The 17,158-nt window shown below is 33.4% G+C and overlaps 1 pseudogene; it reads left to right on the plus strand.

Annotated features, from left to right (window-relative positions):
- The first annotated feature begins 61 nt into the window (after nucleotides 1–61).
- LOC141503189 (forkhead box protein M1-like) lies at nucleotides 62–17,111 on the plus strand (annotated as a pseudogene).
- The last annotated feature ends 47 nt before the right edge of the window (nucleotides 17,112–17,158 follow it).

The following is a 17,158-nucleotide window of genomic DNA, read 5'->3' on the forward strand; positions in this document are numbered from 1 at the left end:
AGGCCTGTCATACTAGAGTTAAAGTGTTGCATAGTGTAATGCAAGTCAATTCAGCAGAGACATGGCCCAGAAAACCAGAAGCAGGTCTTGGGAATCTCCTGAATTGGCAGTGATAGTGGCTGCTTCTGGAGCTCTCAGCTTACACACAATAAGGATAATTGGTCAAAAGGTGATTAAGTGTTTCCTTTGTTGATACTAAGGGCAGAACTCTGTTGCTTTGCCCATACTTGGATCCAAGCTGCAGTATTGAGGGACAGCACTAGCACATAAGAGCCTGTGGCACCTAGAGTGAGGACTCTGGTCCCAATTAAATGTCAGAAAAAAGTGCCTGTAAGAAAATGATGTAATACAAGAAAATCATAAAAACAATCAATATATTGTATATAATAGTGATGGATTACTATTGTGCTATAAGAAATGGTGAACAGGATACTACCAGAAAAATCTGGAATTAATTACATGAGCTGATGAAAAGTGAGATGGCCAAAATCAAGAGAACTTTGCACACATTAGCAGCAATATCATATTATGAGAAACTGTGAATGATTTATTTATTCTCAGGAATACAATGTAGAGTCCCAGTTTACCACAGAGTTAAAATTCATGAAAGAAGATGGAAAATTAGCAAATAAAATATTTTGATTATAAAAATGTTACTTTGTTAGCAAGGAAGATCAAAACATACTCAGAAGAAGATAGCAAAGTCAAAACTCCTACATCTAAAACTTCAAATAACAATATAAATTAATCTCAGGTCATGAAAGAGCTCAAAATGGATTTTTAAAAATCAAGTAAGAGAGATGAAAAAAATTGAGAAGAGAAATGAGAATGATACAAAAAATCATGAAAAAGTTCTTAATATATTATATATCTGATTGTGATGGAAAACTACTATGCTATAGGAAATGATGAACAATATGCTACCAGAAATATTTGGAATGAATTATTTGAGCCAAAGAAAAGTGAAATAACCAAAACCAAGAGAACCATTGTACAAAGTAATAGCAATATTGTATGATGAGAAATTGTGAATGATTTAGCTATTCTCAATAATACAGTGATCAAAGATCATTCTGATGGTCTTATGATAAAAGATTCCATTTCTAGAGAAAGAACTGGTGGAGCCAGAATGCACAAAGATACCTTTTTAACCTTCTTTATGAAAATGAAGGGGTTGTCTTTATTTTCTTTCATAGAATGACCTACATGGAAATGAATTTTGCATGATAAAATATGCATTACTATTTGGGAGGGGGTTTCAGGGGAAAAGGAAGAGAATTAGAACTTAAAATTTGATCAAAAAAGAATGTAACACTTTTCAAATGTAACTGAGGGAAACAAAGCAATAAAATGTTTTTTAAAAGTTGGAAGTTTGATAAAGAAGGCATAAAAATATTGTTGATAACAACACCTTAAAAACAGAATAGGCTAAAAAGTTGAGGAGAATAATGCTTTGCAAAGCAGTTTTGGGGAAATGAAAAAAAAAGAAGTTCAAATATTCAGTGAAGAAAATCATTTCTTAATAATTTGAACTGGCCAAATGAAAAGGAAAATATAAAAATTCAGTAAAGAAAATTTCTTTAAAATCAGGATTCAACAAGTGAAAGTAAATGATTTTATAATACTTCCAGAAACAGTAAAATAAAACCAAAAGAATGAGAAGGTAAAGGAAAATGTGAAAAAAATCTCCTTGGAAAAACAATAGATTTGGAAAGTAGATCTAGGAGAAATCATTTAAAAATTATTGGACTGCCTAAAAGCTATGATCAAAAAAAAAATTCTGAACTTCATCTTTTATGAAATTATCACAGAAATGCCCTAATGTTCTAGAAGCAGATGGTAAAATAGAAATTGAAAGATCCATTGATCACATACTGAAAGGTATGTCAATATGGAAATTCCCAGGAATATTATAGTCAAAATTCAGAGTTCCCAGGATAGGAAAAAAATTACAATCAGCCAAAAAGTAATAATTTAAATATCATGGAGCCATAGTCAGAATAATACAATAGTCAACATTCTATATTAAAGGATCAGAGGGCTTATTCTAGGTAACAAGAACTGGGATTTCCAAACCAAGAGTACCTATATAGCAAAACTGAAAATGATTTTCATGGGGTAAAAAATGGGCATGCACTGAAATAGAGGACTTTCATACATTTCTGATGAAAAGACAAGAGCTGAAGAGAAAACTTGACTTCAAATACAAGACTTAGGAGCAAAATAAAAGGGCCAATCTTAAGGGTTTGTGTGTCTACATGAGAAAGTTATACTTGTAACTCCTAAGAGCTTTCTTGATATCAGGCAGTTAAAAGAAGGATAGCTAGATACAGGACATGGGTGTGAATGAAATATGATAGGATGATATAAAAAAAAACTAATGGGTGAAAAAGAGGAATGCAGTGGGAGAAGGGGAAAGGGAAAGGTAGAATGGGATAAATTTTCTTGTGTAAAAAAAGTTAAAAAGAGCTTTTACAGTATAGGGGAAGATCAGGGAGTTGAAGGCAGGAATGCTTGAACCTTACACTTCCAGGAATTGATTGATAAAGGGACTAACATGCACACTCAATTAATAAAAGAAAAATTCATTTTACTCTACAAGAAAGTAGGAGGAGAAGAGAGTGGATGACAGTAGGGAGGGTGGATTGGGGTACATAAAAGACAAACACAAAATGCTTTTGAGAATGGACAGGATGAAAGAGAGAGAATAGAACAAGGGGGGACAGTATAGAGGGAAATACATAGTTAACAATCTTAACTGAAAAAGTTTTATAGCAAGTTTATCAGATAAAGATATCATTTCTCAAAAATATAGAGAACTGAGAAATATTCATAAAAATAAAAACCATTCCTCAATTGACAAATAGTTAAAGATTATTAACAGGCAAATTTCAGATGAAGTAATAAAAGTTATACATAATCATATAAAATTGAGAGAAATCACTATTGATTAAAGAAAAACCAAATTGAAACAATTTTGGACTACCATGGCTATCAAGCTAATATGACAGAAAAAGGAAAATGAAAAATACTGGAGAGGATGTGAGAAAATTGAGACACATGCACTCTTGGTGAAGTTGTGTACTGATTTACCCATTATGTAGAGCAATTTAGAAATATGCTCAATGGCCTATAAAACCATGCATAAACTTTGACTCAGTAATACAATTCTTGGGTCTGTATCAGAAAGTGATTATAAAAAAGGAAAATGACATAATTGCAAAAATAAATGAAAGTAGCATTTTTAATGATGGCAAAAAATTGTAAATTGAAAGGTTCTCATCAATTGAGGAATGAATGGACAATTTGTTATATATATGTATATATACATATATATATATATATATTATTGTGATAGAAAATATTTTTCTATAAGAAATGTCAAGCAGGATACTCTCAGAAAAACCTGGAAAGACTTAGAGGAACTAATGCAAAGTAATTAAGCAAAACCAGGAGAATATTCTACAATATAACAGCAATTTTTTTTGGTGATCGGTTGTGAATAGTTTAGTCATTCTCAGCAATGTAATGATCCTAAACCATTCTGAAGATCTAAGATAAAAAATGCAATCCATATCCAGAGGAAAAAAATGATGAAGTATGAATTCAGATCAAAGCATACTTTTGCCTCTGTTTTCCTTGTGTTTTTTGTTCTGTTTTCTTTTGCAATCTAATTAATATGGAAACATTTTTCTTGACTGCACAGTATATATTATATCAAATTGCTTACTTTTTCAATGGTGGGAAGAGGATAGAGGAGAGGCAAGAGAATTTGGAGCTCAAAATTTTAGAAAAATGAATGTTAAAAATTATTTTATTTTTAATTTGGGAAAAATAAAATACAATGTGAGCTCTTTTGCATTTAAAGCATGAAATTTAAGGTATAAATAATGTAAATTATAATTAAAATTTTGTCATGCTTAATTTTTTTGCAGAGCCAGTTATTAAACATTTACTGAAATGTCCTCTACTCATATTCTGTCCTTCTTTATCCTCATCTTCAAACATTAAAATTAAAATTATTATATAGATATAAGCAAATGACTCCCTTTTTCTGAGAAGGAAAGGAAAAGCAGAATAAAAATAGCAAGCAATGAACTAAAAGTCATAAATTTCCTCTTCTTTTTAATGTTACATTAAAGTTTACATTCTTTGCATGAGTGGGTAGAAGAGAACATCTAATGCCAATGAAAGAACATTGGAAACATACATATGGGAATCTAAATGTATTGCCTATATGAAGACAAAAGTATGAGTCAAGTAAGATTCAGATAGCTGAGGGTGGAGGGGAGGTGTGAGGAAGAAAGTGCAAGGGTGGGGTGGGCAATGAGATCAGGGAGTGCCATACACATTTTGCAGACTGATTGCAGTAAATGTGGCAAATCAAAAAGAAGGAGAATGCAGTGAGAGGAAGAAAAATCTGAATTTTACTTCTATAGCCTGACTTCTTTGAGACTTACTTAACCAAATAAATTCTTAATAAGTAAGTTATGTTTGCTATGCCCATAGAAATTTGCTTTTCTGTTGAAATGAAATCCTCTAATCCTGGTATTGGAATAATGAAAAGTGAAAATACAAAGCATCCAATGTAACAAAATAAGGTATCCTTTGAAGCAATTCTAAACATTTAAATATAGCTGAAAACAAGGTTTTTATTGTTGTTTAGTAATTTTCTCTCATGTCTAACTCTTTGAGAATACCTTTAAGATTTTCTTATCAAAAATACTGAAATAGTTTGCCATTTCCTTCTCTTATTCATTTTACATTCGAAGAAACTATGGCAAACAAGGTTTAAGTGACTTGTCCAGGGTCACACAGCTAAGTGTCTGAAGTCAAATTTATATTCAGGAAAATGAGTTTTTCTGTTTTCAGATTCAGTGCTCCATTACCCACCATCCTTCTGCACTGAGAATTACTTTACATTATTTTTCCTAAAGAGATTATTAAAGTTTTAAGATGCCCAGGGCCATTCAGACTTTTTTTTTAACTTTACTTCCAGGCAGGTTATCTTCCCAGGTTGCCTTGAATTTGTGTGTGTGTGGGAGGAAGAAGTGGGGAAGTGGAGGGAAATCAAGGACAAGTTTCTCACCTTACTCACTTCTACTTCAGGGCTTGTCTTGTTGCCCCTCTCTTTATCTCCTTCCTTCCTTCCTTCCTTCCTTCCTTCCTTCCTTCCTTCCTTCCTTCCTTCCTTCCTTCCTTCCTTCCTTCCTTCCTTCCTTCTTTCCTTCCTTCCTTCCTTCCTTCCTTCCTTCCTTCCTTCCTTCCTTCCTTCCTTCCTTCCTTCCTTCCTTCCTCTGTCCCTTCCTCCCTCTCTCACCTCTCTCTCTGTCTCTGTCTCTGTCTCTCTCTCTCTCTCTCTCTCTCACACACACACACACTGTCAATCTCTTTCTCTATCTCTCTTTTTCTCTATCTCTTTCTTCCTTTCACTCTTTCTCTCCTCACTGTAGCTAGACACAAGTGTGTGTATAACTAAGGACAAATGATTAATGGAATAAAGTAGCTAGGCAAGACTCTGAAGCAAATATACATATACTAATTATGAAACCATGGTAAAGTCACTTAATGTCTCAGTCTCTCATTGCAACTTTTTGGTGTTAACTCTAAAATATGTCACAAACAAGTTCCAGAATTGCATTGGAAGAAGGTAGTTTCCTCAAGACAATGAAATAACAGATGTACATCTCTCCCCTCCCACCACCAAAATATATACCTCCTTCAATACATTAAATTCCACCTTATTAGTTTTTAAATATTCCCTACATTTACTTACCAGAAGCAAATTGATGGTCTCAGTAAAACAAACAATCAAAAAAAAATAGCTGAAAGAGCGGGAATGGTGGTAGAGAAGAAGTCTGTGGTTAGAGGAGTTTCGTCCAGTGCTAAGAAATGACAAAAGAGCTGCCTGCATTCAGGATCATACTGCTTCTCTGAAAGAGATTGCTTCAGGGACAAAGGCTGAATCTTTGTAAAGGAAGTAAATGTATTCTTTCAGGTCTATGTGAATGTGTATGTGTGTGTGTGTGATGAGAGGGTGAGGTTGGGAACTTTGGAATCATTTAACAGATTCTATTCTTTGACAATTTAATTTTCCACCATAGTAGAGAAAAACACAGTCATAAACATATATGCTATCTTAAACCAAAAGGGCCCTCTGCTTTGGAAAAAAAAGAACAAGACAAACAACAACTGAACCCGCCTCCCCTCAAAAAAAATCTCTCCACATCTGAATACAGAATATGATGACCTTTGCTAGTTTTTAGGAATATTTTAGACAGTCAAGGAGGTTTGAACTGACACTGGAGTGCTCCTCAAAATAATTAAGGTATCTGAAATTTGACACAGAGATGTTAATTAGGTAGGTACTCTTAAAGGAATGGATTCTAATAGGGGATGGATGGGAATGGACCTAACAAGTTAAGTCAGAAGAAGATGTTAGAACTATCAAGATTCCCATGAAATTATTTTTGTACTCAACTCCATCTTTAAATACTACAGCACTTTAAAATACCACCTCAAGTTAAATTCTAGAGCAACAGAACTAGCAGAAAATCAGACTGAGTCATTTTTCCAGTCCAAGAAAATGTAGGAAGTCAGAAGTAAAGGTTTGTGATACTAGAATGGTCCAGAGCCCAGGTGGTGGCAATGCCATTTGTGAGCCTTGGAGGTAGAGAGAGCAGCAATGACAGCTTTAAGAAGGCTCAGTTCAGAGACAAAAGGGAATCAAACAATTGGTCAGAGAGGGAAAAGAGGGAATACCTGTGTTAACTCTAGGTACATTGCCAGGTGTAGTTTGGCAGCTCCACTTTGCCAGATCATAGTTCCAGAGTGCAGAGGAGGGCTATTAGAATAAAAAATTCAGGAACCCTGAGGAAGGAATTGGGGCCCTTTCTGGGTAAAGATCATAGTACAGACCAGGAAAGAGTGAAAACACTTCTCCCCATACCACAAGACCTTGAAAACACCAAAATCATTAAAACTTCTCAAGCTACCTCTGAAAATAGTAGTATATAATGCTTGAAGATTGGAGCAGTGCCCTTTATCCTGCTCCTGCTGGGAAAAAGTTTAATTTAACTTATATTAGAAGACAATATTTAGTCTCAGAAAATGGGCAAAAACCAAAACAAAACCAAATCTAAAGAAAGAAGATAGAGATGAACTCAGAAGATAATGTCAAAAAATCTAAAACCAAAACCTCAAAGAAAAATGTGAATTGAACACAAATGAAAGGGAAAAAACTTGTTTAAAAAAACTAAAAGATGATTTTAAAAATCATTTAAAAATATAGAGGAAATATATTAGTCTGCTTTGTGTCAGGGGAGGGGAGGGGAAGGAAAGGGAGTGAGGGAGAAAAATGTAAAACTCAAAACCTTGTAAAAAGTGATTGGGGAAAACTACTGTTGCATGTTTTTGGGAAAATAAATAAACAAAAATATTTAAATATTTAAAAAAAGAATGTAGAAGAAAAAGTGGGGAAAATGAGAGTAAAGCAAAAAAAAAATTATGAATAGACAATTAACAGAAGCACAAAAATTACTAGAGAAAACACCAACTTAAAAAACAGAATTGACAATACCGAAAAGAAAGAGGCCACAGATTTCCCAATATTGTGGAACCAGAAGATAAAAAAGAAATTTAAAGAATCTACTGATCACCTCCTGACAAAGATCCTTAAATTTAAAAAATTACCAAAATTACCAAATCCCAAAGCTCCTAGGTCAAAAAACAAATACCTTATTCTTCCAGAAAGAAACCATTTACATGCTATGAAATAATACTCAGGATCACACAAGATTTAATAGCTACTTTGTTAAAGCAATGGAATGGTTAGAATATGATATTCAAGAAGGCAAAAAACTGAAATTACAACCAAGAATAAATGACACAGAAAAATTGGCAATAGACCTATAGGGAGAAAATGGGATATTTAATGAACTAGAAGATTTTCAAGCATTCTAGATGAAAGGAACAGAAATAAATAGAAAATTTGACTTTCAAAAAAATCGACATATAAGAGAAATCATAAGGGACCCAATGCATTAAATAGGGGTCATTTTGGGGCAGCTAGGTGGCACAGTAGATAGAGTACTGGACCAGGAGTCAGGAAAACTCATCTTCCTGTGTTCAGATTTGGCCTCAGAGATGTAATAGAAGTGTGACTCTGGGCAAATCACTTGACCCTTTCTGTCTCTGTTACCTCATCTGGTATAATGCACTGAGGAAGTTAATGGAAAACTACTCCAGGTTCTCTATCAAGAAATAGGATCATAAAGGAAAAGAGGAAAAAGGATCAAATAGGATCATAAAGAATCAGTTACTACTGAAAACAGGGCCTTGGAAGCATAAATTAAAAATTAATTGGAAACTAAATAATATAAAACTTAAGAATGAGTGAGCAAAACCCCCCAAATTATGTAAATAATCTGTAGTTTTATTATAGATAATGATAAAATGAGATAAATTGGGTGGAATATATACCCAAAGCAGTTTGAACAAAATGTGTATCTCTAAAATTTTACATCAATAAAAGAGAGAAGGAGCAGATCAACAAATTTTTCATGTATCTTAAAAAAACTAGAATAAGAACAAATTAAAAGTCTCCAATTAAATAGCAAAATGGAAATTCTAAAAGTCAAAGGTTTCTAAAATTGAAAGTTAAAAAAATATAAAAAATAAATAAAACTCAAATCTTATTTGATTAAGAACTAAAATAAACTATTCATTAATTTGATTGTTTAAAAAAAGGAAACCATATAATCTGTATCAAAAATGAAAAGGGTAAAGCACCACCAATGAAGAATAAATTAAAACAGTTATTAGGATTTATTTTTTCCCAATTGTGTGCCAGAAAAACAATCTATGTGAAAAGAATGTATATTTACAAAAGCATAAATTGCCCAAATTAATAGAAGAGGAAAAAGAATATTTAAATTACACTATCTGAGAAAAGAGGCAGCTGGGTGAAGCAGTGGATAGAGTACAGATCAAGAGTCAAAATTTGACCTCAAACACTTCCTAAACTGTAAGAACCCAGGCAAGTCACTTAATCCTAGTTATCAGTTTTTTCATCTGTAAAATGGAGTTGGAGTAAGAAATAGGTAATTACTCCATTATCTTTCCCAGGAAAATTCTAAATAGGATTGTATAGAGTTGGGCTTTACTGAAATGACTGAACAATAAAAAAATACCCATGGAAAAAGAAATTGAATAAACCGATATTCTAGTCAAATTCCAGACTCATCAGGTCAACGAGAAAATGCTGCAGACAACCAGAAAGAAATGATTCCAATATCAAGTTACCACAATCAGAATTACATAGGCTTTAGCAACATCAATATTAAAGGATTAGAAGGCCTGGAATATAATTTTCCAAAGAGTAGGGCGCTTGAATTACAAACAAGCATCAACTACCCAGAAAAATTAAGCATTCTATTTCAGGGGAAAAGATGGACATTCCATAAAATAGAATCCTTTCAAACATTCCTGATGAAGAGACCAGAATTGACCAGAAAATTTGGTCTTCAAATTCAAGTCTCAAGAGAAGCATAAAAAGGAAAATAGGAAAGAAAAAAAGAAACATGCTATTCAATAAGGTTAAATAAAATGCTTAGATGTCTATATGGAAACATCATACTCGTAATTCTTGAAAATTGTATCTCTTTTATGGCATTTTAGAAGGTGTATACATTAAAAAGGTGTGATTATAGATTGACTTTGATGTGATGATTTAAAAAATTAGGTTTAAAAAAAGATTGTTCTGGTATGATAGAATGGGGTAAATTGCATCACAAGAGGAGGCATAAAAGACATATTATAGTAGGGAAAAAGAAGGAAGAGGACATGATTATTCTTTGAATCTGGTTTCTTCATCGATTCCCAAGAGAAAGCCTGAGAAATGGCTACCATATCCAAGGAAGGTAGCAGACAAGCAAATTACCAACTCCTGACCTGGGAAGTACTGATGAAAAATAATAATTCAGGATTCTTTTGAGGCACTGTAATTGGACTGAATATACTTTAAATCCTTTAATGATGACCCATTGGAAGGCAAGTATGATTCCAGCAGTTGCAGTAATTCCAGCTCCAATAACATATTGTTGCATTTGCAAAGTTCATAGTTGAATCTTGAGATTGAGATTGATTTCCATTGTGAGTCAAGACACCACTTGTTGTAGCCTCTAGCTCTCAATACCCACTTGACACTCTGAACTCTGTGTTCCACAGATCCTGAAGCAGGCCCAAGTCTCCTGGATACCCCAGCTAGGAATGATAGAATAGGACTATGGTTCTATTTTGTGAGGGACAACAGCAGCATTTGTAGTGTGCCACTTGAGATGAAATTCTTAGATGAACCAGAGCAAAAGCATTTAACAAGAATGTTTTTATTATTCAAGAATTAAAGTCAGAGGTTCAAAGATGATTAGATAGCATTATATTTCAGATGAAAAAGAGATCCAAAAAAGAGATTTCTTCACCAATATCCCAGAACTTTGCTTTGTAAATCTATAATATTTTACTGAAGAAATCTCAGACTTTATCCCACTCATAACCTGTACACCCTGTTCAACCAATACAACTGGGTTGGAAAGCTGCTGAAATGATGAACATGGATGACCCAGCTCAGTAACAAAGCCTCTGGTCTTCTCAACATGGATAGCCCAGTGCAGTGAGAAAATCTCTAGGGTTCACAATGCAGAAAATCTGCAAGTAAACCCCTCCCTAATACAAGAAGCTTGGAACTTGTCTAATTAAAAAACAAACAAACAAACTCAGAAGGAGTAAGAAAAGTCAGAGAAAAAGTGGGCCTATTAGAAAGTATTTGGAGATAAGGAAAGACAAAACATATTCCAGCTCAAAAAGACTTCTTAGGGGGTAGCTAGGTGGCATAGTGGATAGAGCACCAGCCCTGGAGTCAGGAGTACCTGAGTTCAAATCAGACCTCAGACACTTAATAATTACCTAGTTGTGTGGCCTTGGGCAAGCTACTTAACCCCATTGCTTTGCAAAAACCTAAAAAAAAAGACTTCTTAGAAGAGCTCCAAAAGGAAATTAAAATTGGGAAGAGAAATACAAGATAAATTCAACATTTTGCAAAAGGAAGCACAAGAATGGACTGAAGAAAATAAATCCTTTAAAAATACAATGAGGCAAATGCAAAAACAAATGGAAAAAGATAACAGCTCCTTTAAAAATAGAATGGCTCAAATGGAAAAGGAGATACACAGTTAAATGAAGAAAATAATTCCCTGAAGAAATAGCCTGGGGCAAGTGGAGGCCAATGATTTTATGAGACATCAGAAATCAGTTGAACAAATTTAAAAAAAAAAATGAAAGAATAGAAGAAAATGTAAACTATCTCACTGGGAAAACAACTGACCTGGAAAAGTGATCCAGAAGAGATAATTTTAAAAAATTTTGGATTACATGAAAGTCATTTTCCAAAACAGAGACTGGGTAAAATCTTTTAAGAAATCATCAAGGAAAACTGAGCTGACATTCTAGTTCCAGAGGATAAAAGTCTTTGAAAGAATTCACCAATCATCATCTAAAAGTGATCTAAAAATGGAAATACCAAGGAATATTGTGGCCAAAATCCAGAATTATCAGGTCAAGGAGAATATCCTTCAAGCAGCAATAAAGAAGCAATTCAAATATGGAGGAAATAATTACAGGACTTGGCATTAAAGGATAGACAGGCCTTGAATATGTACTAGAGATTTAAGTTACTTGGAATATAATCCAAAATAAACTACACAGAAAAATTTATCATATACTTTCAGAGGAAAAGACAGAGGGTTAATAGATAACATTCAAATTTTCCTGATTAAAACACCAGAGCTGTATAGAAAATTTGTTTTTCAAATAGGAGACTGAAGAGGTGCATTAAAAGGGAAACCAGGGAAAAAGAAAAAGATTGCTATTCAGTAAGATTAAACTGGTTATATCCCATCATGGGAAGATGATATTCATAATTCTAAAGAATTGTATCTCTATTAAAGGGAATAAACTTAGACCAAAGGTATGGGCACAAGTTGATTTTGATGGGATGATTTAAAAAAAAAAACTAAGGCATTAAAAAAAGGAGTACATGCTGGGACAGGAGGATGGCAAAGGCAGAATAGGATAAATTGTATCACATGAAAAGGCACAAAGGAAAGAAACAAATGGGTGAAAAATTACTTGAATCTTACTTTGATCAGATTTGATTCAAAGAAGGTTATATCAAATACAGTTAGTTTGGTTTAGAAATTTATCTTACCCATCATGCATTAGGAAGGGAAAGAGGTAGGAAGGGAAGGAGGAACTGATAGAAGGGAGGGAAGAAAGGAGGGGAGAAGTAAAAGGAGAAAGAGGAAAGAAAATTGAGGGGGGCTGATAGAAGGGGGCAAATTGAGGGAGGTGGCATCCAGAAGCAAAAGACTGATGAGAAGGGATAAGATGAAAAAGGAGAAAAGTACAAATGGAGGGGAGATAGGATAGAAGGTAATAAAGAGGTAGTAATTCTAACTGTGAATGGCATGAACTCTCTCATAAAATGGAAATGGATACAAGTGGATTAAAAAACAGAATTCTATCATATCTTGTTTACAAGAAACAGATTTGAATTGGAGAGATACACACAAAGGTAAAAGACTTGAGCAGAATATATTATGCTTCAACTGAAGTGAAAAAAGCAAAATTAGTAATCCTTACCTCAGACAAAACAAAAGCAAAAATAGATAAAAGGGATAAGAAAAAAAACTACATCTTCATAAAAGGTACCATAGACAAGGAAGTTAATTTTAAAAGTAAACATATATGCACCAAATAGTACAGCATCCAGGATTTTAGAGGAGAAACTAAATGAGTTTCAGGAAGACATAGCAAAACTATATGGATAAATGAAATTATCTCAGTAAAAAAATTTGATCGTGCAGATGCAATGGGAATTGTACTGCATACAAGATAACAGTGATATTACAGAGTGATCAGTGATTAATGACTTACCTTTTCTGAGCAAAGCTCTGGGCCAGAACTTCAAAGGATTTATGATAAAGAATACTATCCATCCCAAAGGAAGAGCAGATGGTGTCTGAATTCAGATTGAAGCATTCTTTTTTTAAACTATTTTTTGAGCTTTCTCATTTTTGGGGGGGGAGGGGGGTGATTATATTCACTTTTATAACATGATTATTATGGTAAGGGTTTTCATCACTACACATTTTTTACCTAATATCAATTTACTTGCTTTTTCAATGAGAGGGACTGGGGTGGGAGGAAGGAGGAGAATTCATAACTTAAGGTTTTGGAAGTGAATGTTGAAATTTGTTTCTACATATAGCTGGGGGGACAATAAAACAAAATAAAGAAAAACCTATACTAGTGGGGACCCTCAACCTCCCTCTCTTAGAATTAGATGCATCTAATCACAAAATAAACAAAAATGAAGTTAAGGTAGTAAATAGAATTTTAGAGAAATTAGATATTTTAGACCTCTGGAGAAAACTGAAAGGGGACAGAAAAGATATCTTTTCTCAGTGATACATGTCACCTGTACCAGACTTGACCATGCATTAGGGAATATAAACTTGACAATCAAGTACAGAAAGACAGAGATATTTAATGCATCATGTTCAGAGATGATACAATAAAAATCACATACACTAAAGGACTGTGAAAGATAAACTAAAAATTAATTGGAAATTAAATAACCTTTGATAAAGGATGAGTGGATCAAACAAATCACAGAAATAGTAATTTCTTCCAAAAACAATGACAACATGCATAGAAAACAACACAAAATGGAATACAGTAGAAATGGAATACAGTAGAAATAGTTCCTATGGAAAATTTTATGTTTCTAAGTCCTTGCATGAATAATATAAAAAAGAGATCAATGCAACAAACAAAGGTAGAAAAAGAACAAATTAAAAACTCCAATTAAGTTCCAAATTAGAAATTATGAAAATCAATGGAGAGTTTGATAAAATTGAAAGTGAGAAAATATTGAACTAATAAATAAAATTGAGTTGGTTTTATGGAAAAAAACCCAATAGATAAATCTTTAGTTCAATTGCTTAAAAAAGGAAAACCAAATTACCAATACCAAAAACATTTAAAAATGAATTCACCACGAATTAGGATAAAATTAAAGTAATAATTCAGAACTATTTCACCCAAGCATATGCCAACAATTTGATAGTCTAAGTGAAACTGATGAATATTTACAAAAAAATGTAAATTGCCCACATTAACACAAGAGGAAATATGCTTTTAAATAACCTCATTTCAGAAAAAAGAATTTGAAGAAACTATCAATGAACTTCCTAAGAAAAAATCTCCAAGTAAATTCTAAAGACCATTTAAAGAATAATGAAATCTTATCTATATAAAACTATTTGAAAAATTAGGTCAAGAAGTTCTGCCAAATTCATTCTATGATACTATTATGATGCTGATACCTAAATCAGGTAGTCAAAACTGACAAAGAATATTATAGACCAATTTCTGTAATGAATATTGATGCAAAAATTTTTTAAAAATATGTTAACAAAGTGATGACAGCAAGTTATCACTAGGATAATACACTATGATTTGGTAGGATTTATATCACAAATGCCGGATTGGTTCAATATTAGGAAAACTATCAGCAAAATTGGCCATAATAGTAACAAAATCTAACAGAAATCACAAAATTATTTTAATACATGCTGAAAAACCCTTTGACAAAACAGCACCCATTCCTATTGAAATCACTAGAGAACACAGGAAGAAATGAAATTTTCATTATAAGGATAAACTGTATCTAAGTAAAACCATCAACTTTACAGTAACAGGGATAGAAGCTTTCCCATTAAAATCAGGGGTGATATAAGGATGCTCATTATCACTATTATTATTAAAAACTGTCCTGGAAATGTTAACTTTAGTAATAAGAGAATAAAAAGAAAATGAAACAATTAGAATATGCAGTGAAGAAGCAAAACTATCACTCTAATGCAGATATTAAGCTTGGAGAATCCTACAGAATCAACTAAGACTTTAAACAAAAGAACCTTAGCAAAGTTGTGGAATATAAATAAAACCACATAAATCATCAACATTTATGTTATTAGCAACAAAGTCCAGCAGCAAGTGATAGAAAGAGAAATTCCATTTAAAATAATTGTAGACCTAGCTGTGTGACCTTGGGCAAGTCACGTAACCCCATAGCCTTTAATAAATAAAATTAAAAACTAAATAAAATAAAATAATTATAGATAATATAAAATATTTTGGAGTCTACCTGCCAAGACAAACTCAGGAACTATTTGAACAAAGTTTTAAACACATTATACTCAAATAAATTCAGAGCTAAGCAATTGGAAAAATATCAATTATTCATGGGCAAGCTGAGCAAAAATAATAAAAATTGCTATTCTAAATTAATTTACTTATTCAGTATCATACCAATCAAAATATAAAAACTATTTTATAAAACTAGAATAAATAATAATAAAATTCAACTGGAAGAATAAAAGGTCAAGGATATCAAGGGAACTTTTTAAAAAGTAGCAAAAAACCCCAAAGGTATCCAGGTCATACCAGATCTAAAACTACATTCTAAAATGACAAGCATCAAAACAATGTAGTATTGGCTAAGAAATAGAGTGGTGGATCAGTGGAATAAGTTAGATGCACAAGATATAGTAAATGACTATAGTAATATAGTTGAGACTAAGGGAAGGCCTGGTCCCTGGAGACCTGCTCTGAAGCATTGGTGGAAGTTGCAACCCTATGCAGAGGTTCTATTCTTGTTTTCAATGGAGAGTGGTTGTGCAGATATATAATGGAAACACACTTGGGACAGTTCCTGATTCTAAAATGTTGAAAATCCCCCCTTTTTATCTGTGCTGTCCCAGGTAAAGGAATAAAGAAGGAAACTCAAAGTGACTCCTGCTCAACAGGAGACTGGTCAAATGCAGCTATCCAGTGAAGTGGTGGAATTATCATATCAAGATCAACCATCCACCATGTCAAACACCCAAGTGCTGGCACTTCCCACCAACACAGTTATCCAGAGTACTGTTGCTGTGCAAAGAAAAGGAGAGTGGTAGCAGTAGGCTCAACAAATTTATCCATATCAGCAGGGGATGGGACTAATTCTCCAGAATCTTAGTCCCTAAAACAAGTGACCAAAAGAGCAGAGGTGGTATCTGACAGCATGGGACCAAAACTTGCAACCACTCAGTCAACTAGGAGGCAGTTCTAGTTAGAGATGGGAGGTGGAGGCATTTGCTTGAAGTGAGCTATAAAGTTGCCTTCCAGATGATAGCCTGAGCAATATTTATTGTTTTGGAAAGATGAGTTCTGATGGATTGTCTTCCTGCAGCATCAAACAAGAGATAGAGGAGGAGAATCAATATCTGGAACAAAGTCAAGTCAAGGTAGAAGAATCTCTGACTGCATCAACCTTCCCTCAGTCTCAACTAAATTACTATAGTCATTTACTGTGTCTTGTGTACCTAACTTATTCCACTGATTCACCACTCTGTTTCTTAACCAGTACCAAATTGCTTTCATGATTTCCTCTTTAGAATATAGTATTAGTATGACCTGGATACTTTTCTTTGTTTTATGTGATTTTAAAAATTCCCTTGATATCCTTGACCTTTTATTCTTTCAGATGAATTTTATTATTATTTATCACAATTTTATGAAATATTATGAAATATTTTATGATTGGTAAGAAAGACCAGCTTATTTCTATATGTCCATGATCCAATTTGCCTTCAACAGCAATGAACAGAAATTCATGACCTTGAAAGATATCTATACCTGGATTGAATTTTACTTTCCCTAACTTTAAACACTCAGCACACTAGGCTGGAAGAATTCCATCCATCACAATCTTTCTCTATGTGATGTTTGTTTGGAGACATCTGCCAATAGCAAGGTCTTCTTTTGGACCATTCTCTCTGCTGCCATTAATTATTTGATACTGGATCTGGTGTTTAGGCAAAAGAAAAGGTCCGTTTCTGCCTTCTGAAGAAACCATCAAAACCAAACTCCTGTTTAGTGCATAACAGATGAAGATGCTACTCTGAAGAGTCAACTCATACTTAGTACCAATCTACAAGGGCAGCTAGGTAGTGCAGTGTATAAAGCATAGGCTTTGGAGTAAGGAGGGCAGGAG

Source organism: Macrotis lagotis, chromosome 1 (assembly GCF_037893015.1).
Source record: "Macrotis lagotis isolate mMagLag1 chromosome 1, bilby.v1.9.chrom.fasta, whole genome shotgun sequence".
Lineage (NCBI taxonomy): Eukaryota > Metazoa > Chordata > Mammalia > Peramelemorphia > Peramelidae > Macrotis > Macrotis lagotis.